The sequence below is a fragment of the Chelonia mydas genome, chromosome 1, assembly GCF_015237465.2.
Source record: "Chelonia mydas isolate rCheMyd1 chromosome 1, rCheMyd1.pri.v2, whole genome shotgun sequence".
Taxonomy (NCBI): Eukaryota; Metazoa; Chordata; order Testudines; family Cheloniidae; genus Chelonia; species Chelonia mydas.
This window is the reverse complement of record NC_057849.1, coordinates 225,963,411-225,986,402: the sequence shown is the minus strand read 5'-3', so window position 1 is coordinate 225,986,402 and position 22,992 is coordinate 225,963,411. Positions and strand designations below refer to the sequence as shown.

Below are 22,992 nucleotides of genomic sequence, written 5' to 3'. Positions count from 1 at the left end.
ATGACCTCTTGACACATCTGTCTCTCCGACAACTCCTAATCGCTTCTAGAGAAGATTCTACTATGCTACTTATAGATATTGGGCAGCTTAGATACTACATTAGCAGAGAATGGCATAAATCTGTCTTCTGAACTCATTTGAACTTGCCAAAGGCTTTTTCCACAAGCATATGTGTATTGTTCAAGAAAGGTTGTGCTATTTACACTGGGCTATTGCACATTAGTTTGTGGTAACATTTGTCCTTTTCTTCTTGTTTGTAGTTAAGAACATTGGCTCTTTAGGGAAGGTAATGTGCCGTGCTATCTTAATGCTAGTTAATACTAATAGTTTATTTACATTTATTTTGGTTATTATCAGTAAACAAATCCAACCTTTTTCCCTAATTTTTTCTACCACTTTGAACCATATTAATCTTCTTGTGTGTTGCCTTTTTCCTTTCTGTTTTTCATTAAATTTTAAAGGAACTCCTGAGAATAGTCACTTCTGAAGTCCGAAGGGTATTTTCCAGATGCTGAAGTAAAGGCTATAGGGTAAGGCTAACTGCTTGCCACATTTCTGAATTTCTGTCTCTGTTTGACAGATCAGTTTACTTGCTAGAATCACAGCTACTTGTTTTGTTTAATTATGTAACTGTCACATATCCACACTTCAGCTGGGATGTGCCCCTCCAACCAGGAGCAAATTAATTCTGTACAACTGTTGAGACCATGCAGGGCATAGCAATCCTGATGACTTCATTCTGCTAAGTCTGCAAAGGCCAAATATGTAGTCCTGACTTTGTTTTCAGGGTTTTTGAAGATGTGATCCTTTTGTTCAGTGTCTCTGAAGCAGTGAGATCTTCTGATTTGCTCTCTCTCGGATCTGATCCATTTCGACATACGATTTGGCTTTTGTTTTTTCAGGTTTCTGGAGATCTGTTGAAATTACCTGGCTCATCCATTTCTGTACAACTTTTCTTTTTTAATTCCTGTTTTCTATGTGTGCTATTTATATTTTTAGAGACTAACCAATTTATTTGAGCATAAGCTTTCGTGAGCTACAGCTCACTTCATCGGATGAAGTGAGCTGTAGCTCACGAAAGCTTGTGAGCTGTAGCTCACGAAAGCTTATGCTCAAATAAATTGGTTAGTCTCTAAGGTGCCACAAGTACTCCTTTTCTTTTTGCAAATACAGACTAACACGGCTGTTACTCTGAAACCTGTCATTTATATTTTTGTTTCTATTCTTTAAAAAAATGTCTTGCCATAAATGTATGTCATTTATTTAGGGCGAAACTGTGATCACCTTAGTCATGCAAGCAGTCCTGTTCAGTGCAATGGGACCACTCTTGTGAGTAAGGCAATCACAATTGGTGTTTAATAAATATTCATTTTGCTTTTGGTAAGTCTCAATGATTTCCTTCTACATTTTGCTTTTCTTTTCGCTGAGCCCCACAACCACTGAACTACCCCTTCAGTTTTTGGCTTGAACAATAACAATGTTCTGAAGAGATATATTTAAGCAGCGTTTCTTTTTTATAATTCTGCTAATTTTATAATAAAACCATCAAGATTCTCAGTGTGACTAGTGGGTTTGGAGGGTATACAACTTGAGACATTTTAAAGGGCTCTGATTTTCAGAGTGCACTATCCAGAAATCAGGTCACTTGTGGGGAAAGGGGGTGTCTCGAGTTTGGTATCCACAATCACTAGATATTTGGGAAATCTTGTACTTAGTTCCTTAAAGAAAAAAGAATATAGCACTAGGGAGAACTGATACCTTATCAGTCAAGATCTCCATACACAAAAGTTCAGGCTCTTAGGAGGAATGAAATGAAAGAGCCAGGGGCAGAGCTTTGTTTTACTTTGCCTTGTACCAATATGTGAAAGCATGTTCTTTGTTTTACATTACCTTATTTTGGCAGCTACACAGTGATGAAAGGCAGAAATAAAACTTGCAACAGAGGAGAGATCATTTTCAAAGTCATTTTTTCAGCAGTAAACCTTTCATAGGAAACAACCCTATTTCAAGCTAAAAGACTTAATGTACCAGACGGCATTTGTACCCTCTATAGTGGTTCTGTTGTATATGAAAGCCAAAAGAACATAGCTGGACTTATCACCAAATAGGTCACCTTTTGAAGTATAAATCTAGTTCTAGGGGGGTCTATCAAGAGCTTAATTCAGCTCTGAAATGCAGTAATTTATAAAGTACAGACATTACTTCCCTAGTTTCTTATTGACATTTCTCACTGTTACAAAATCAAACAGGATGTGTTGCGGGCAGGGAAAAGAGATGCACTTAGAAATGCCGCTTCCCCATCTCACCCCCCCAATCCAAAACCACAGAAAATTAAGATTCTGCTGTGGATGGGTGGTCTGTGCTGACTTATGTTCTTACTGAACACTTTGCCATTAATATGCATATTATAAGGTCATAACTATTGTATTTTGACATTCAGAGAACATATAATACAGACATATGCTAGCCCCAATGGGAATCTTGATTGTGCAGAAAATGCAGGATTGGGTCCATAATATAAACTCATGCAATTAGACCTCTGAAGAGCAAGCATATGATTTGTTATGGGTGTTATTTTATCCTTTGAGAATGTCTGTGTTGTTGTGTGAAAGAGAAAGTTCAGTAGATGTTAGTGCTCAAAAAAGGGGTTTTTTTGTTTGTGTCTTTACAAAAAAACTCTTCCATTGTACCTCAGCCCCAAACTGCAACAAGCCTGCTATTCACAGCATGGCATGTCTCAAACAGCGACTAGCAATCATGCCAAATCATTGTGGTTTTGGGGATACAGAAAAACCTTGACCATTATTCTTTATTATTAGTATTACAGCATCGTCTAGATGCTCTGGCAGAGATTGGGGCCAGATTCTGCTATGTGCTGTCTTAACACCTTGAAGAGCTTTATATTCTAAACAGATAAGAGAAAAAATGGGTGAATAGGGAAAAAGAGACACAGAGTGGTAAAGTGACTTGCCAAAGGTCACACAGCAGGTCAGTAATTGAGCCATGAATAAAACCCAGGTCTACTAAATTCCAGTCTGGTGTCCTAATCACTGGACCACACTACTTCTCCAGCACGGAGAAACAAGTTGATACTAGCAGACTTATTTTTCACTTGTGACCGAGATTCAGGGAGTACTTAGCTAGTGTATAAACACACAGCCTTCTAATGGAAGTTTGTACTTCAGTGTTCAGGAAAAAGCAGTACATCATACCTAACATACTTGGGTATAATGGATACTTTTAAAACAATATAAAAGTATTATAATCCTGTGGATTTAGTCTTTAAAAATTATATATGCAGATATTTATATACCTGAAATCTAACACCTTCAGCAATAATTAATATTTTAAAGTGATTATGTACTGAAAAATAACTGTAAAATAATATAGGTTTTATGTATATTCTCTCACTGACTTCTTTAGCAAAGGTGATTCTTTTACAAGTCAAAAAAAATATTTTGGTGCAAACTCTACCAGGGTTGTGAAAATTAAGATGAAATATAGTTCCTCTTATCATCAGTACTAAAAAAGATTATGTAGTTAGAATTGAACTATGTTTTGCTGAGCATGTGCAATACTAAATAGAATCCAGCTCATTTTTCTCTACTTGTATTAGCTCTGCAGTGCTAAATAGTAAGAACTTGGGTGAAAGGGGGTAAATATAAATAGTTAAGTAAAGAGCTATGACTCAGTAATATACAGGGAGCAGATATGCTGAGCAAGAAGGTGCCATGTGTATTATTTTCTTTCTCTTTTTCTACAAAATGATTCAGAGCATTGCTATAAAGTCATGTCACTAGGGCCACTAATGCTGATATGGTCATAACTTCTCAAGAAACTATCTAAGTCTAACTATATAAGTCAGGTGCCTTGTTGCTAAATTGTTGGAGATAATGAAATTCAAAATCAAGGTAATGGGCCAGCAGATCGAGGGACGTGATCGTTCCCCTCTATTCGACATTGGTGAGGCCTCATCTGGAGTACTGTGTCCAGTTTTGGGCCCCACACTGCAAGAAGGATGTGGAAAAATTGGAAAGAGTCCAGCGGAGGGCAACAAAAATAATTAGGGGACTGGAACATATGACTTATGAGGAGAGGCTGAGGGAACTGGGATTGTTTAGCCTGCGGAAGAGAAGAATGAGGGGAGATTTGATAGCTGCTTTCAACTACCTGAAAGGGGGTTCCAAAGAGGATGGATCTAGACTGTTCTCAGTGGTAGCGGATGACAGAACAAGGAGTAATGGTCTCAAGTTGCAGTGGGGGAGGTTTAGGTTGGATATTAGGAAAAACTTTTTCACTAGGAGGGTGGTGAAACACTGGAATGCGTTACCTAGGGAGGTGGTGGAATCTCCTTCCTTACAAGTTTTTAAGGTCAGGCTTGACAAAGCCCTGGCTGGGATGATTTAGTTGGGGATTGGTCCTGCTTTGAGCAGGGGGTTGGACTAGATGACCTCCTGAAGTCCCTTCCAACCCTGACATTTTATGATTCAGCAAAACACTTAAGCACATGCTTAACTTTAAGCATAAAAGTCCCATAGAAGTCAATAGACTACTCATATCCTTAAAGTTAAGCATGTGCTTAAGTACTTCCATAAATCAATGCCAGAGTCCAGCATTCCAAGGTATCTTCAGCATTTGAAAGGCAGGAGGAGTTTATTTTTTTCCTGATGTAGGTTACTGACTTAAAAGGAAAAGAAAACAATCATACTTCTAACTGAACATTGGTTTGTTATTGTTACCAGTAGACTAGCTGAAATAGATTAGAGACAAACCAATATTTTGTTGTTTGTCTCCGTCCCCGTCCCCGCGCTCCCCCCACCCACACTGTGTTAACTGGGCATTCTACAATACTTTCTATGTTCAGTTCCACTGTTTCCCCTGTAGAATCAGTTAGTTTCCCTTCTTGATCCTGCTAGTTCTTTCACAAAGCAACCAGAGAGGGGGGAAAAACCCTTTAAAAAATAATAGAAAGTGACTGTTTGGGGGAAAACCCCACACAAAAATTGGCAGGAGGTGTGTGTCAATATAATACCTGAAACTACTTGTAACTTTTTTTAAATTGACTATATTTCAAGTTGATTCACAGCTTCCAAGGCCAGAAAGGACCACTGTGATCATCCAGTCTCGATCATCCAGTCTCGCTTACTGTATAATAATTCCTAGAGCATACATTTTAGAAAAAGATCTTGATTTAAAAATTGCCAGTGATGAAGAATCTACCATAACCCTTGTTCCAATGGTTAATTACCCTTACTGTTAAACAGTTACTCTTATTTCCAGTCTGAATTTGTCTACTAGCTATTGGACAGTTTTTTATCTTTCTTTGCTAGATTGAAGAACCCACTATCAAATATTTATTCCCCATGCAGGTACTTATAGACTGTAATCAAGTCACCACTTAACCTTCTCTTTGTGAAGATAAACATGGTGTCCCTTTAATTTTTTTCAAGTAACATGCTCGAGGCTTTCCTAGATTATTCATGACAGTACAGCAGACAATCCAAAGTATTGTTCTAGTTTATAACATTGTGTCTGTCTTACTATTGTGTTTTTGGCCAATTGCATATTATTTCTTATACTCTATAATATAAAAAAATGTTCCTATAAACAAAAGAACAACTACTGAAGAGTCTACATTTTTAATTTAATTTGATTTAATAGAAAACCAACCATCAGTAATTAGAGACACAGTGTAACAGTTTAAAAGTTTAAAATGTATTGAGCTAGAGCCTCAGCTGATGTACATCATCACAGTTCCATTAACTTCTTGATGAGACACCAGTTTAACTAGTTGACATCTGGTGCAATTGTGATTTATTTTTAAAAAAATAGATGAAGGTTAGAAAGGGATTAGATTAGATTATGTCTATCTCTGCTCGTTTTCTGTGATGATATATGCTATGTTTACCAGTTGTACAAAAGACATGTAATGTACTGAAGTTTTCTAAAATAAATAATAATTATTTTACATTTCAACCGTCTTTTGACCAATTATATCAAATCACTTTACAAAGATTAGCATCACTGTCCTTCATTTTATAGGTGGGGATACTGAGGTACAAAGAGGTTTAGAGACTTGCCCAAGGTCATACAGTGAGTCAATAGCAAGGTCACACAATGTGTGGTGCCTGGTTCCCAGCTTTCTGCTCTAACAATTGAAATACAGGATTTATAAGACGAAAACACTGAAAGGACAGGTCACTGGATCATAGCACTCCTAAATACATGGCAAAACAAAATGACAAACTTATGAAGTATGAACAGTTCTCAAAAGTATTTTGAACAAGTAACTCAAAACATATTTTAATTTGAACCAATATATTTTTTTAAATATCAGGACATGCAATAGGTATGCTTCTTACACATCTCTCTCCCCTCCCAAAATATACTATTCACGGATGAAGCAGAGGGGAAGGGGACAGCTGAGTGGGGAGGGCAAGGAAGGGGTACTTTTTGTTTGTTTCTGGGATAACAATTGGATCTGCACAGCCTTCCGTTTCTCTTCGTAAACATAGGAACCCAAATTGGACCGAAAGATAGCCTGAAGAATCTTACCGTCATGGAAACAAGTCACCACTGAGGAGCTTTCTAAGGGATTAACACCTGCGTGCTACACATAATTATTGATTGGGAATCCAAATGTCCACACGGCAACCGCAGTGCCAGAAGACTGGGTAATGAGCAAACAAGACTGGGTAATGAGCTAACTGCACCAAGTTACCTCACAGTGTCTTCTTCCCATCACAGTACTGAGCAGTGCTATTTACATACAATGTGGGCTTCCTTTCACATCAGAAGCCACAGAAAGTTTCCTAATTCGGAGCTGCCAAACTGCTCTGTGGAAAAAGAGCTTCCCACACCCCGACTGAATTGCTCCTCTCCCCCCACCTGCCTAAGTCCACGCAATAGTTACACTTCCCGGGAGTCAAGATGACACTCTCACCTACCTCAGAGGGCTGTGGTGAGGCTGCCATGAATCAGGACAGGGAGCTGGCTTCTTGTTAGCAAGGAGTTAGAAGACAGGAAAAAGACTCCACCCCCCCATATAACTAACCTAACAGACTGTCACGCCACAGCCACTTTTCGCAAGTGTTGTTTGCTGAACCAAAGAAGAAAACACGCCAGTGGCTGCCAGAAAGCCCAAGCCCGTCCCGGCGCGAAAGCAGCTCTGTGCCACGGGTACTGCCAAGGGAAAACTCGCGCTGGAAGAGGCAGCCGGAGGTGCTGCAGGGAGATGCCCGACAGCCACATGACTTCTCCGGAGGGAGGGGAGGGGAGGGGACGGTACCTTTCAGTGCGAGAGAGAGAGGCCGGTGCGCAGGAGCTGTCGCCAGCAAACTCAATCGCCTTCCCTGGCTCTCCTCCGCCCTCTTCGACGCCCCCAGGCATTGTAATAGGATTATAATACTTCTGCCCTCGCTGTCTCGTCTCCCCCCGATTTCTTCGCCTCCCCTACTTGTTTCCTCTTCATGCCCCCCTCCTCTAGCGCCTGCTTTCCTCTGCCCTCCCCCGCGTCCCTTTTCACGCCCCCACTGACTCTTCCCCTTCTCCACCCAGGGCAGATTTGGTGCGGGGCCACCTCGCCCTGGCTGCCGGTGTCCCGAGCGCCCAGGCACTGGCTGCAAACTTCACTTGCACTACAGCGGGCTCCCAGCGCATCCCTGCAAACCCCCGAGCAAACCCCAAGGTGCAGCCTGCGCCGGGGAGCCTCGCCTCCTGCTGCGCCTCCTGGCTCGAGCCACCGGGATCCCCGGTTCCTCTAACCCTGGCCCCTTCCCAGGTGTCTAACCTGGTCTTTTCGGTGCCCAGCCGGAGCCATCGGAGGGTTTGCGCTGGCTGGAGGACAGGCCTGCCTTTCGGGGAGTTATTCCGCCGGGCTGTGCTCAGGAGGGGCGGGAGCGTTTAAACCACCCTGCTGAGTTTTAGGGAGCAGCCCACACAGGGAGGGGGTTTGTGCCGGAGGGCACGGTGCATACTGCACGGGATTGCTCTGGGGAGTCAGTGCAGGGATGGGGATAGCTGGGCGAGGGGGGTGGGGGCCGAGGGCTGAGCGAATGGAGTTAGTTTTGGGGGCCCTGCGGGGATTGGGCAGAGGGGAGAACTGCATGCAGGGACGGGGCATTAGGGAGCACAGCACGCAGGGACGGGGCATTAGGGGAGTACTGCATGCAGGGACGGGGCATTAGGGAGCACAGCATGCAGGGACGGGGCATTAGGGGAGAACTGCACACACGGGGCACCGGGCATTGCCCAGCTGGGGCGAGGTTTGGAGCCCAGTGCCCGGCTGTGGTTGGAGGTGAGAGCCCTGCCCGGCTGGGGCGAGCCCTGGCGCGCTGCACCGACACGGGCACTCACCTAAGGCGAGCCGGGCAGATTCCTCCGGGGAAGAGCCAGCCAGCGGCGCTGGGAGCCTCTCGAGCCCGGCGGCGGCTCCCCGAAGCCCGCTGGAAACGGGGGCTCCAGCCCGGCGGCTCACAGAGCGGATCCCATCTCCCCCCCGTCCCGCCTTGGGACCCACCAGCGGGCGGGGAAAGGCGGCTCCGGCTGCCGCGGGCGGGGAGGCAGGAAGGGAGGGGAGCCCCGCCGCGCCGGGCTGCCTCTCCCCTCGGACACGGCCTCGCTGCCTGCCCAGGCGCTCCGCAGGCTTCCCTGGCCCCTCCGGGCAATTCCGCCGCCGCCGCCAATGGCTCCCGGCGCAGGGGGGCGGGCCGGGGGAGCCGCAGGTCAGGAGCAGGAGCCTGCAACCAGCCAGGTTTCCCCTGCGCTTCCCCCGGGTTGCTCAAGGCAGGCTGGGGCGGGATCCACCGGGACCCGCAGGCACGAGCCCAGCAGCCGCAGAAGCCCCAGGTAACTAACTGCTGCCCGGGCACACGAAGGAGAGAGCTCGGGTCCCTCCACATTTACCGCTCGGTTCCCTGACACTTCCCCCCTCCATGCTGTTCTTCGGTGCAACTGCATCTGCCGCTTTACAAAACAGAAACGTCCCTAAGAGCCTGATACTTACTTCAAACAGTTCCTACGCGGTGTGGCGATTCGCGTGTCATTCTTCATCAGAAAGGCTCTGTGTTAAAGGCTGTGTCATAAAAGCTAATTACATTGAGGGGGGAATCAATATGAAACAAAAGGGGGGGGGAAACAAAAGGGGGGAAGGGAAGAGGAGTTCAGCGTCTATGATGTAAAGTTTTGATCCGGATTTAACAAAGTAATATACTCCGCTTTCAGTATAATAACTATTATCCAAATAATGAACAGTTGACAATGCGGAATAATCTTGTCACAACATCGCTTTGAACGCGTGTCATTTCCCCCCTTCTATAGTCGCGCTCCTATTCGTTACAAGGGTTTTTCAGTGTACTTCCAGTTTAAGAGCGTTATTTGATAAATGGTATTTTGGGGGTTGTACACACCCCGGAGCATTTAGTAACCCTGTAAGAAGCAATCCTCTTTTGAGGATGTTTTAAGACTTGCTAAATCTCCAGGATAAGCCTCGTAGAGAAGGCTTTACATTTTTGAACATCGTTACTGATTTAAGGACATTCATCACATACATTTTTATTTGCAAGATTAAGGTTTTAAGGTTTAACACATCTATTGGCATCAGCAAGGAATTTATTTACTTCAGATTCTTTTTTTTAAAAAAAATCTCGCTGACAGCTCTAAGGAAAATATTTATCAAGACAAAGCCACGGTATAGTTTAAATGAATTGTACACTGAGCTAGATCCTAGCGAGTTGCTCATCAATAAAGCGATTCAGTTAAAAATACGTACTATATGTGAGAGTTGTGCTCTATCTATCTTCATGCATATATCTAGAGAGATACGCCTTAGTTGGAACTAAATTAATTGCTCATGAAGACATGGTTACTATGATAAGCGTGTGTTTGTGTATGGTACAATCAAGCCTCAATTAGTGTTGAAACTGAACACAGCAAGTGCAAATACTATTTGCTATGAGGATGTGTCAAGACACTTGAATAGCATCTCCTAGGAACAGTGACGCAAGTAGTAGTGTCTGGTACCACTGCTGGCAATCAGTAGCTTTTGCTTAGTAACAATACAATAGTTTGATTTCTGTATCTTACTACAAATTAAAATAGTTAAGGTCTAAAGTACTCTTACTTCAATTCCCAGAGTTTAAATAGGCTCTGGGGCAAAAAAGCATCCTGCAAGAGGTAAAAGTCTGATTTTTAATTATGTGAATCCACAGACACACACACACACACAAAGCCACTGAAGATTTCATAATTCCTAATTTAAAGGCGTATTTAAGCAGACCTACATAGGTAATGTCGGTATCTAATCTGAAATAGGATACTCCTATTTCTCTGAAAGAGAAAAGCAAATGCTTTGTAAAAGCAATATTATCATGGGATGATTCTCTCTCTCTCACGCACAAAAGAATAGGGCAGTGTTAATAGGGAAGAAGCAGTGCAGTGACTTATGAGCTGTTTTCTGAATTGCTCATGCTCCCTTCTTCAAGCACTCCCACCCCAATCACACTGTGATCTGAAAAGCATTCAGAAGAGACTGACCTCAGTGCAAGGCAGCCTTAAATCTACCAAAGGTCTCTACATGTAATTTAAATTCTTAATAATACCTCTATCTCGTCTACCTTTTAGTGTGTAAACTGTGCTCCTGCAAAACAGGCAGCTCTGTAGACACTGTTGCAAAAGTGATGACTCATGGTAGCCAGATGTATATTATTTATTGTTTGAGAATGGAGCTACATTTAAATTAGGCTGCTTAATAATACACTTTTGTATGTTCAAAACTCCTTCAGTTCATTTATAATATAGAGGAAATTAAGTACCATTTCTTAATCCCAATTTCTCTCTTTGCAATATCTTACCTAATTCTAGTGTGTGATTTGTTAGTCTCGAAGGTGTCACAAGTACTCCTTTTCTTTTTGCGAATACAGACTAACACGGCTGCTACTCTGAAATATGGCTTCTTAGCTATCAACTCCACTATTTGAATATAGCACATTCCAGCTGGTGAAATACACTTCATTTATAATATGCACAGGCATTGGACATGGAAAGGAGTAATTACAAATGTATTTAGCAAATCAGATAAAAATACAAACAGTGAGTTCTATATTTTAGATCAGCGTCTATTCAGAAATTTAAAAGCTACAGCAGACTGTTTGAATTACTAATTTTTTAGGATTTTAAAAAGAGATCAAGGTGCTGTGCCATCCTGCCCCTATTCTACATAACAGGGTCTTTCATTACATGATCACTTACAATGAGGCAATACTGTACTCGTGGGGACATGAGTTAAAACTGCAGGATTGTTGGTGGGTAAGTGTTAATATTCCATACACTAATTGTAGCAGATTTTCAGATTATACACAAAAATTGGCATATTAGTCTATCAATTTAGTATTACATAATGATTCTGTACTTTCACTGATTCCCCAAACGTCTATACCCAAAGGACAAAATACTGACTAAAATAACTAATAGCTGAAGGGAAAGTAGCAATGAGCTATTCCATTCCGTATTTTTTCCATTTTGTTTTGTCAGTAGGCATACACAGGCATCCTTGATGTAGGTTCTCCCTTGACAACCTCTATCCAATGAAGTGGAACTTGTCAAGGAAACTCTCTCCAGCCTGAGTCAAAGATTCAGGAGTAATGCCAGCTGTCTCATAGTAAGGCAATAAGGCTTAAACCACTCATTTATTCTGTTATTGTTCTTTCAGTTAAGCCAAGACCCCTCATTCATCCATCGGGTTGCTACAACTGACTGATATGGATCAGAGGGGGAGCTAGGGCAGTTAGTTTCCTCCAGGCAGCACAAGATGGCAGAGGCCTGAATCCACAAAGGGACACAGAGAACTTGAAAGTCACAGGAACACCACTACAATCCACAAAACCTGAGTTAGGTGCCCAGGCTCTCTATACATTGCATAGGGGGAGAGAAGCACCTAAGAATTCAATCCACAAAAAGCCAGAATGCTAGGCAGGGGGTTGCCTAAACTAGCCAATAGGAGATGCTGATGAGAGGGGTATGTCCTAAGCCCTGTCCCTCACAGTGTGGGCACTTAACTCCGGGCAGCTGAAGGCTCCTGTCTCTGCTAGTAATCCACAGCGAGGAACCCCTCTCCTAGGGTCAGATGGCTTAGGCGCCTAAGTCATTTCTTGTGAGAATAAGTTAGGCACCTGCCTCGCTCCACACAAAATGGTGGGGAGGAGTGCCCCACCTTATAACATTTAGCCCAGTTGTTAGGCTTGGGTTAAATTCCCCTTCTGTCTGATGGGGCAAAAGGACGTGAACAGGGATCTACCACTTCTCAGGGGGTGCTCTTACCACTGGGCTATGGGATATTCTGATATAGTCAGGCTTTTAGCATATCCAACACCAAGATATATTTGTTGCAAATAGACTTCCTAGCTAATGTTAAGGATTGCTACAGCTGTTTTACTTCTTACATCTCAAGACCCAGATCCTGCAAAGTCTTGTGCATGAAGTATGCATAAAGTTAAACCTGTGTGTAAGTCTTCTTAGGGTTGGTCCCAAATCTCTGAGATTTTCATTACTAAAGTTTTTAGTTTGCCAGTGTCAACAATTTGATGAAATTTCTTCTTTGGAAATTTTGCAGTTTATATAATGGATAATTGTATTAAAACTATTAATTTATTCTTAGTGTTACAATGTAACATGTATAATATTAATAATGTATTATTAGTATTTGCATTCCTATTATCACACAGGTATAGAATGCCAGATTCTTTTTTGATTTGGTAGCTCTCTCTCTCCTAAATATTTAAAATTGTTTTTGTTGGACTAATATAGTATCTTGTTACAGTCAAATGCCCACTCTTTCCACACAGGTTTCAGAGTAGCAGCCGTGTTAGTCTGTATTCACAAAAAGAAAAGGAGTACGTGTGGCACCTTAGAGACTAACAAATTTATTTGAGCATAAGCTTTTGTGAGCTACAGCTCACTTCATCGGATGCATTCCTCTTAGAGACTAACAAATTTATTTGAGCATAAGCTTTTGTGAGCTACAGCTCACTTCATTGGATGCATTCCTCTTAGAGACTAACAAATTTATTTGAGCATAAGCTTTTGTGAGCTACAGCTCACTTCAAGCTGTAGCTCACGAAAGCTTATGCTCAAATAAATTTGTTAGTCTTTAAGGTGCCACAAGTACTCTTTTTCTTCTTTCCACACAGTACATGGAAAAGGGATAGTACTGCAATAGCATTTCAGCCATCTGCCGTAACTCATCTTTATTATCACAGGGATCTTTGTAGACTTTTTTTGGTAGGGAATTTGCATTCTGACCAGGTACATCCAAGACACCAGACCCTACCAGATGAGAAGTGTTGATATTTGCAGTGAATTAAAAGTCAGACTGCTGACTCTGGGGCTGGTTTACACTGGGAAGTTGCATCAGCATAGCCACTTCTCTCAGGGCTAGTCTACACTACAAGGTTAGGTCGAATTTAGCTGCGTTAGGTTGATTTTATAAGCAATGCGGCTACACAACCAACCCTGTTCTGTCGACTTAAAGGGCTCTTAAAATTGACTGCTATACTCCTCCCTGACGAGGGGAGTAGCATTAAAATTGACGTTCTTGGGTTGAATTTGGGGTAGTGCAGACACAGTGATGTGCAATTTGACAGTATTGGCCTCTGAGAGCTATCCCAGAGGGCTCCAATGTGACCGCTCTGGACAGCACTTTCAACTCCGATGCACTAGCCAGGTACACAGGAAAAGCCCCGGGAACTTTGAATAGAAGTAGCTATGCCAACCTAACACCCGGGATAGACAGTCAACAGAAAAATTCTTCCATTGATTTAGCTACCACCTCTCGGGGAGGTGAATAACCTATGCCAAAGGGAGAGTCCCTCCCATTGGTGGAGGTAGTGTCTACACAAGTGCTTCAGCACTGCAGCTGTACCACTATCGTATTTTAAGTGTAGACACAGAGAGGTACAAGCTCGCGTGGTTTGGACGTAGTTACCACATGGCTTGGAATGATTACCAAAGAAGGTTTTCAAAATCAAATGTTAAGGAAGTGGCTCAGGGACAGGCCTTACAGTTGTTGGCCAAGCTACATATATCATTTGTAAGCAGAAATGGAAGCAATATCTAAAAGGTGGCCCAGAACCAGCAGCACTGGCACACACTTCCACCGACATTGGTGGAGCCATCATGCCACGACTCTGCTACAGTGAAACTATTTTGTTGATTTAATTAATTTGTATTTCCATCCCAGGGGAAAAAATGGAAATGTAATAACATGTAGGTGAAAGTTTGAAAACTATTTTAATGTAAGCACATATGTATATTCACAAACTTATCTATACACACACACACACACACACCCCTTCCATTTTCAAGAATGTTTGAGCTAATTAATTAGCAAGTCATTAAGGGCCAAACCCTTAGACTGATGTACACAGTAGCCCCTTACAACCGTATAAAATGATGGAGCACCAAGGAGACTTAAACTCACAGTGCTATTGGAATGAAGCAATCACCATTTGCATAGTTATTGAAGAGTGAAGCTCATTTACACCTGGACACACTGAGCATCCTACCATGGTTTCAGGATGCTCTCTCTTTCCATGCCATGCCCATGCAAATCAGACTGGAGCACCCCCATAGTACTCACCCACCCCACCCAGTTGCCATTCCGAAGAAGGGAGAGGCAGAAGGGTAACCATTTTTATTATTCCTTTATAGGAAAGAGTGGGCTCGGCTATAACATGTAACATTTACAACCTGTAAAAATTTGTCATATAAATATTATATCATAGGCTCCTTATCACTTAGTGACGAAATAAAATCAATACTAAACCACCCCAGGCCAAATATAACTCCCTGGCCTTTCAGACACCCTCCTCCGCAGATGCCTGGTAGAAAAGATGGGCCCTCTGTTGTGTGGGTAAATTTAATCTATCTGGGCTGTGGTGGACCCAGGTGAGGGAAGAGAATCTGAGAGTCAAGTGGCATGTCACAGGTCTCAATACCATGACAGCTGAAATGGAGCTGCCACAAAGAGCCAACGAAAATCTCTGTTTGGGCTACATTAGGAGTAAAGATACCCTGAATGGCTCCCCATGACAGTCTGTCAAACACCCGGAGAAAACCCAGCCTTTGGAACCACATGCTCTGTGTCTCCTCAGCCCCTCCCCCCAGCACAAGAAAGGGCCCCCACTCCAACATGGGGAGAAGTCACAGACTCTCGTGGCCTCATCAATACCAAGTAATCTTGCCTGAGAAGAGGTTGGCTCTACAGAATCCAGGCAAACCTCTGTGGCCATAGACCCCAGCCAGATCACACAGCTGTGACAGGTTCTGTGCCAGAGATGTAGCAAGAGCCAAAATTTGGCCCTATATGTGAAATGCTTAACAACAAAAATATAATTAAAATGTGATGCAGAAGATATTACATGTGTAAAGAATGGGAGAAAGACTTTAATGTGAGGCAAGAAAAAGTGAGCAAATACAGTGAAGGTCCAATAGACTGAAAAATTCAATAGAGTATAGTCTGTATGTCCAGTCTAAATTAAAATGTACGTAATTAGACAATGAGGTCACTAAAAATTTACCCTGTAGTTTCAGTTAGCTAAGGTATTCTTCACTTTCTGTCCTAAACTGTTATGATGAGTCCTTCTGCATTGTTAAACAGTTGCTACAGTTCACCTCAGAGGTGGCTGTACTTTAGTGATAGGTCAAATCATTACAGATGATGTATCTTGTAAAATGTATAAGGTTTTCAGATCCTTATGAATGAAGAGAGCTAGATACAGGTAAAAATTACTATATTTTACTGGGAAATAATAAACTGGAATGGAGAGGATACCTAATTGGAACTGTTTTCTTGTGGTTAGACTGTGAATCTAGAAATTAGTTCTTTTTCCAGATCTTCCCTCCGCATGACATTGGGAAATCTGCTTAACTTGTATGTTTCAGTTCACCCACCTGTAACATGGGTGTAATAATAGGTCTCCCAGATGTGCTGAGACACATATTATTTGAAAGGCATTTTGAGATCTCCAAATGCAAGGTACTATAGAAATGCAAAGTATTTTAATTACATTATTGTATCTCGTATATTACAGGCCAGATCCTGGCTCACACTACATTCCCATTGTGCTGCTCCAGGGGCGCAAAGAGAACAGAAAGCTGCCGTAATGAGGCATCTAGAGTTTCCCTAGAATGGGGATTCCTGACTGCTGTATATGTCTTCTTCCTCAGGGAGGGGGTAGAGGGTATGTCAGGGGTTCATCTAGGAGTGGGAAGGGCCATGGGTGGATGAAGTGCACTCTGGTGATTCCCAGCTGGTGCAATGGCCCCTGGCAGGTCATTACAAGCCAATGGAATTGAAAGAATCCCTGCTAGGTGCTGACCCTTACAACCGGCCTTGGACTCCCCTATCCCATTCAGAGGTCTACCACAGCTGAGGATCTAGCCCAATATTCTCAGGGGGAGAATATGGTCTTTTCTTAGTAAGTTAAGGTTTTATTTTGATGGATGCTCCAAATGAGATTTTCCTTAATCTACTCTGCAATGCATTCAAATAATCTCTTTGAAGGCACATCACATTAATCCCTGCTATTGTGTGCGAGGGGGATGGAGAGATGGGAGAGAGAGAGAGAGAGAGAGAGAAAACCGAAAAAGCAAGAGTGTCAAATTCATTGATCCATGGAAAAGGCTAAGAGGTTGGATCTTCTGACTCTTTCTGCAGTAATAAATATTTATGTTGTTTAATTCTTAATATTTCATTGGAAATTCCCTGCAGTTGATTTAAATGAGAAACATGCAGCATAACAAACTGGAGTGCTGTGTCAGCTAAGGGATTTCTCTGATGTATGGTAATAAACTGCAAAAAGCTAGGTCGAGGGATTTTTAAATGTCGGCTGAACCCATAGATTGAAGCATATTTTGTAGTCACTGGTGTTTTCCTTTATATTCAGTCTCCATGGAATCTGTCAGCACAGAGCAGATACACCAAATATATTATAAAATCATGTTAATAGATTTTTTCCATAATATTCTACATTCAAAGGTTTTCTTCTCCCATCATTGTGCTAAGGATCTGCATGCAATAACTAACTCCAACTACTATTAGTGGGAGTACTTGTATAAATCTCCTGTGCCTTAATGAGAGATTATACCCAGCGCAATGTGCCATCCTCTTGCTTAATTTTTTACTGGTGAACTGGAGGAGACCTTTGGGAACTTGCTAAAGTTCTACACCAGTTAGAAAGGGAAATCATGGATGGGAATTAAAGAGAGGAAAGTGTTTTAATTGTAGGTATGGAAAGAAAACCCAATGAGCAGGTAACTGGGGGTGACAGCTTAGTTGTTTAAGCATGTTTGAAGTACTTGGTCTTTCTGGATCCATAGGTTCAAAGTCAACCACTTCTTCTCTTTGGGCTAGGCAGTTCTGTACACTTTGCCATATGAGGGTGTTATGGATGAGATCTTTATAAATTGAGATCCCTGTCTGTTCAACTTGGACATAGTAAGATCTCATGGTGCCCTTTGGTAGAAGGGTGGTTGCATTTCGCTGATGCTTTATGCATAGGGGAGAGTTCCTTTGGGATGAAAGGTATTAAAATAATATGATATGTAATAACTAATGTTATTTGAATTTCTTCCTCTTCACCATGAAAATAGAGAGCCAATCTGCATGCTGTTTTATTGAGAAGATCTAGATCTGAATGCTGCATCCTGTTTCCCTCATGGAGTAAGATCTCCACATTATCCTTGAATTAACAATGAATGTAATATTGACTATATAATGTAAGATTGTCTAACACAGCAAGGGCTGACTTGTTCACCATACCCAATATTTTCCCAATAAAGACCATCCCCACCTCACTGTGGTACTGGGGTTTTCCCAGAGGAAATGTCTGGCTAACCGGGCTCTGAGAACCACATTCCCACCTTGCAGTTGTGGAAGAGAGTTTGTAAATACAATGTTACTGCATATGGGGAAACCAACCTGTCATCTCTTGTGTTTTCTGAGGTGTTGACAAATATGCTGCTGCCACCTTTACTGCCACATATTTGAATGCAATGGGCATCCGCAACCATATTGTGGAAGTTGGAAAAGTTCTTTATAAGCAAAATATTCATATTGCTGCTATACAACAAAGTTTTCTGACAAAGTTTATCTATTACAGGTATTGACTGCTTGAGAAAGGAATGCAGGGGAAGAGCTGGTAGAGGTCTGATGTTTATTGTCAGGGCGACACAGATATGAAAAAGCTAAGGAAATGTAAAAGATAAACAAGCATACTGAATTAGACTGTATCACTGTCAAGTTCAGGGGTGAGGAGTTAAGAGCTGTCAATGTCTATCATCCGGATGAGAGCCCAACTCATAAAGAGAATCTTGTGATAGCATTAGGAAACTGCAGCCGAATCTATGGAGATTTTAATGCTTAAAGTTAAGTTTGATGGAACAGAACATTCAATGTGAATGAAACATTGCTAGGGACCGTCCCTGACAATGATTTAGTTGTCCTGAATGCTGGCACTATGATTTATACATAAAGATCATATAGCACACAGTTGACATTAGATGCAACTTTGGTGAGCAGTAGCATGTCCATGAGCTGCACATGGAATGTACTGGAGGTGTTGGAAGTGATCTTTGACCTGTACTCACCTGTTGAAAAGGAAGATAATGAGCTCTCAGCTGATAAACAGGAGGTGGAACTTTCATAAGGTTGACTGGTTCTATTGCACAGACACGCTTGAGAATATTATTTCTCAAACATCTATGAAACATAACATAGAGGAATATCTCAAGGTTTTTGAATGTGCTGTGCAGAAATCGGCAAAAAAAAAGAAAAAAAAAGAGCATCCCAAAGGCAGGAGGAAGAAATGGGTTGCACTTTGGAAGCATACTGGCATAAAAAGTCTTACTAAGGAACAGAATCAAGTTTGATTGGAGGCTGAACAGAACTCTGGAGATGAACAGGCCAGCCAACAACAAAACATTCTCAAAGGCGGTCACTGTGGAAAATAACAATGTAGATGAAGTTATTGGGAAGAGAATTATGAAAGGCTAGATCCTCAGAGAGGAAAAGATTTATGGATGATACTAAAGTGAATTGAAAATAAACTAAGACTTACATTTTTTTAATGAAATATATCAATCTCCTGAAAAGTGGACATGTAGAGGCATTAGATGACAAAAAATCGGTGAATATCCTGGTTGAACTTTATGCCAAGACTAGCAGGCTCATGTATAATGATGAGGACAAAGCCGTTGCAAAATTCAAAGGATGGAGTATTAAGGAGGAAAGACAAAGAGAATTTAAAAATCTGCACACAGATCGAACTGAGAACTTTGTGTTTTTGTAGCCATGTTGGTCCCAGGAAATCAGAGAGACAAGGAAATACTGAAATATGTGTTAACTACTTATGCTAAACAGTTATGTTCCACCGTGTATTTAGCTGTTACCCTCTCGGTAAGTTTCCCAGACCTGAAAAAGACCTCTGTGTAAGCTTGAAAGATTGTCTCTTTCACTAACAGAAGTTGGCCCAATAAAAGATATCACCTCATCCACTTTGTCTCCCTACTTTGGGTCTGGAAAGATCTTTGTCATACATGAATTACAAGATGCAATAGAGAAGCTCAAACCAAGCAGATCCCCTAGGCTGAACCTCATCTCTGGCTGTATGATAAAGCACTTCAGGAAGAAGGCTAAAGCCAGATTACTGGATATCATAAACAAATTGTGGATAAAAGGGAAGGTACTTAATAGGTGGAAGTTAGAAGTTATTGTTCCTCTTCTTAAGACTGGCAAAAACCTCTCTTCTCTGGGTAGCTATCAGCCTGCCAGTTACATTTGCACAAAAATGGAAAGAATGGTACAAGCAAGGCTTCTATGGTAGCTTTCAAAAGAAGTGAAAATAGAACCTACCCAAAATGGCACACAAGTCCTTGCACTCTATTATGGACCTATTGGTGTCCTTCTGTCAGCCCATTCTCCACAGATTCCAACAAAAGCTACCACAGTCATCACTAAGAATCTTTTTTGGATCTCAGTGTGGCATTTGATTGAGGTTGGCATGATAAGGTCTTAGTGAAACTCAGTGAGGTGGGAATCTGTGTAAAATGTATCTTTAGATAAAAGACTCCATATGGTACAGGACAATAACACTAAGACTAAATGGTACTTTTTCCAAAAACAAGGCCACTTAGGGTGTGAGTTCCTGGGGCTTCAATTTTAAGTCCTCTTATTTTCCTGCTGTACTTTTTTGGACTGTCAGGTGGCTTTAAATTATCAGTATTCATGTATGTAGATGATATTGCACTTCACACCACAGGTTGTGAAATAGCTTTATTGGTGAATGAATTGAATGAGTACTTGGAAATTGTAACTACATGGGCAAATGAACAAATTCCAGCTGAATCCAGCAAAAATAAAGTCCATCTATTTTACCATAAATCAAAGGCATTTCAACGACAGTTCAAAATTGACACTGGATTGAGAAGATATTGCTGTTGAGAGGAACACAGTATATTCTGGAATAACATTGGGAACAGAACTAAGATTTGGACCATAAGTCAGAAAGATGGCAGCCAACATAAAGAAGAAATTGAATCTTCTATGATGTTTTGCAAGTACCAAAGGGGGTTCACATGTTAGGACACTGAAAACAACATACTGCTCGATAGCTTGTCCAATATTTGAATATGCTTTACCTGTCTGGTCACATGCTCTTCTTCCTTGCCACTTCCCAGGGTTGGCGCCTTTTATAACCTTCTTCCAAGACTAAAGACTGTACACCTGGCTGTTATGTAAATTGGTCTCTCTAATCTCCACTGATATCCAGTCCATGTACTGAGTCTTTGGCCTCCTCCTGGGTTGTTTTCCATCCATGATCATTGCAAGGGCCATCCTATCAACATGGCTCTTGGGCAGGGCCAGATTAACCTTTTGTGGGCCCCGGTGCCAAACGTATTTGTGGGCCCCCATGTAGTCATTGTGGGCTCTGAGTGTGCGCCCGATGTGACAGAGCCATTGGTACCATAATATACCCGGTACTGAATCTCAGAAACATTTTTCATTTTGATCACACACGTCTGGATGACTATATGCATTGACATACACAGTTCCCTCAGCCCCCAGCTTTTCTCATTGAGCTGTACACCCATGTGGGTTTACCAGTGTCCACAGTGTGCAGAACTTTCATAGTGATCAGTGGAAACTCCCCACAGATTTATCTCCTTCCTCATTCAGACCGTCTATAGCCATGTCTCCAGTACCACCCTATGTCACCAGTCACTGTATGTGGTTGTGGTCTCAGCTCAGTAAAGTTTCACAGCCAGCAGACACCTGATCAATTCTGACAAATGCCTCCCTCATCACCCATCCTGCCATTTGAGCAAGCCACTTGCAAACACCATTTCCCCAAAGTGAGGACTTAGCCCTTGGGAACCTGAAGTCACCGGCCTTTCTCCCTCTGCTCCCATCTACATCCTAGTCTACTACCTGGTCACCACCACCTCTCCCTATGCCTGTTTCCCTTACTGTAGACGCTATTCTGCCTTGCAAGCCTGACCTGCTTCCTCTTTCCCTGCTTCCCTTGACATTCCTTTCCTATGGGTGACCTCTGTTCCTTGAGGTTAACTCCAGTTTCTTTATCTGCTCTTAGCTTAATGGCCCCCCGTAGTCACAGAGCCACCTGTAGCTTCTCTGGCTACAGCCATGGGGCCAATTGCCAGAGTCCAGCGTTAGATAGCTGTAGCTATTAGTCTAAGGAGGGGTGGCAATTCCCAAGGCTGTGCATGGTTGAACCTTGCAATGGCAGCACTATGGACTCTAAATCCTCAGCACTGGCCCTAGGCAGCTGCAGACTCTGCAGTTAGGCACTTCCGTCCTCTAGACCATGGCTTTAAGTACCTGAGATGCCCATCACCTGCAGCAGAGGCCACCAATTCCCACACACTCCTCAGCTTCACGTAGGCGAGCAGAAAGTGCAGCCTGAATGATTTTGGAGGCTGGAGTTCCAGGGGGCTCCCATCCCTGCAACAAGCTCACACGTCCCCCCTCTGCTTTGGAACCAGGACCCTATGAAAACAGAGTTACCCTGTGTATAACCAGTTCTGTCCAAAGTGAATGGGATTCTTTTCATTGTCTTTAATGGGCTGTATATAGAAGCTAAGGACCCCATTCTAGACTCTTGGAGCAAAGTGCATTCTATGCTGCACTGGTTTACTGTTGTAACAGGAAGGTCTCATATTACCTAGTGAATAAGCAACTCCTCTTACAGCACCTAACTTTTTCTGAGAGGCTTCCCACACAGTTACTAAATGTAAACCTGCTTCGCTTACCAGGGCTGAAAACATCAGGTAGTATGGTCACAAAATCAAGGCACTTCTGAGTTCAGTAGGAATTTTGGATGTGCACAGAACACAGACAGGACTGGTTCCCGCTGGTTACAAAACTGCAGTGAAGTGGAACAATTTTCAGCTTGTGAGATTGGAGGATATCTGGATCCACATTATAAGACTCTCCTACATAAATGAGGAAAAGTTGAGGTGTCTGTTATTCTTTTTTTCCACTCTTCGTTTGGGTGGGGAATTTGCCGATGCAATACTACTGTCTTCTTTTTAAACAAACAAAACTAAAAAAAAAAATGGTAATGGCTGTTGAAAATAGCAATTCCAGCCCTAGTTAGCACTGGGAAGGTGCCAGCATTTGTTGCTTAATTTTATCCTACGTTTTCTACAGCAAATTACAGTGGATCAGTATATTTGATTTGGGAGAAATGAAGTAATAGCAGCCTAAATTGAGCTTGAGCACTCCTGAATTTTGAGGATGTTCAAATCTGGAAGGCAGGTGCTAGATTTCTTTTAGATAAATCTGGAAAGGAAAAGCCAATTTCTGCTTCTGTGGCTCAGAAGTGGAAATCCTCCTGTACTGTATCTAAAGCTGCCCAGGTCCTCTAGTAGAGCCTCCCCTTCCTTACTTTTCATTTTAACTTCTGGTGGGATCCACAT

General features: G+C 42.2%; 1 protein-coding gene across 6 annotated transcripts in view; it reads right to left on the bottom strand.

Moving 5' to 3' along the window:
* SHISAL1 (shisa like 1) overlaps positions 1–22,992 on the bottom strand; it is a 283,823-nt gene that overhangs the window by 114,429 nt on the left and 146,402 nt on the right. For 2 of the 6 annotated variants that reach the window (XM_043537920.1, XM_043537926.1), the window contains exon 1: positions 8,356–8,546. The exons of 1 other annotated variant lie outside the window; for it this stretch is intronic. The gene's annotated coding sequence lies outside the window, so the exon portion shown is untranslated. Of the gene's footprint in view, positions 1–7,288; positions 7,429–8,355; positions 8,551–22,992 lie in introns of those variants that run through there. 3 more of the 6 variants (XM_043537931.1, XM_043537940.1, XM_007061762.4) reach the window with 2 other exon arrangements.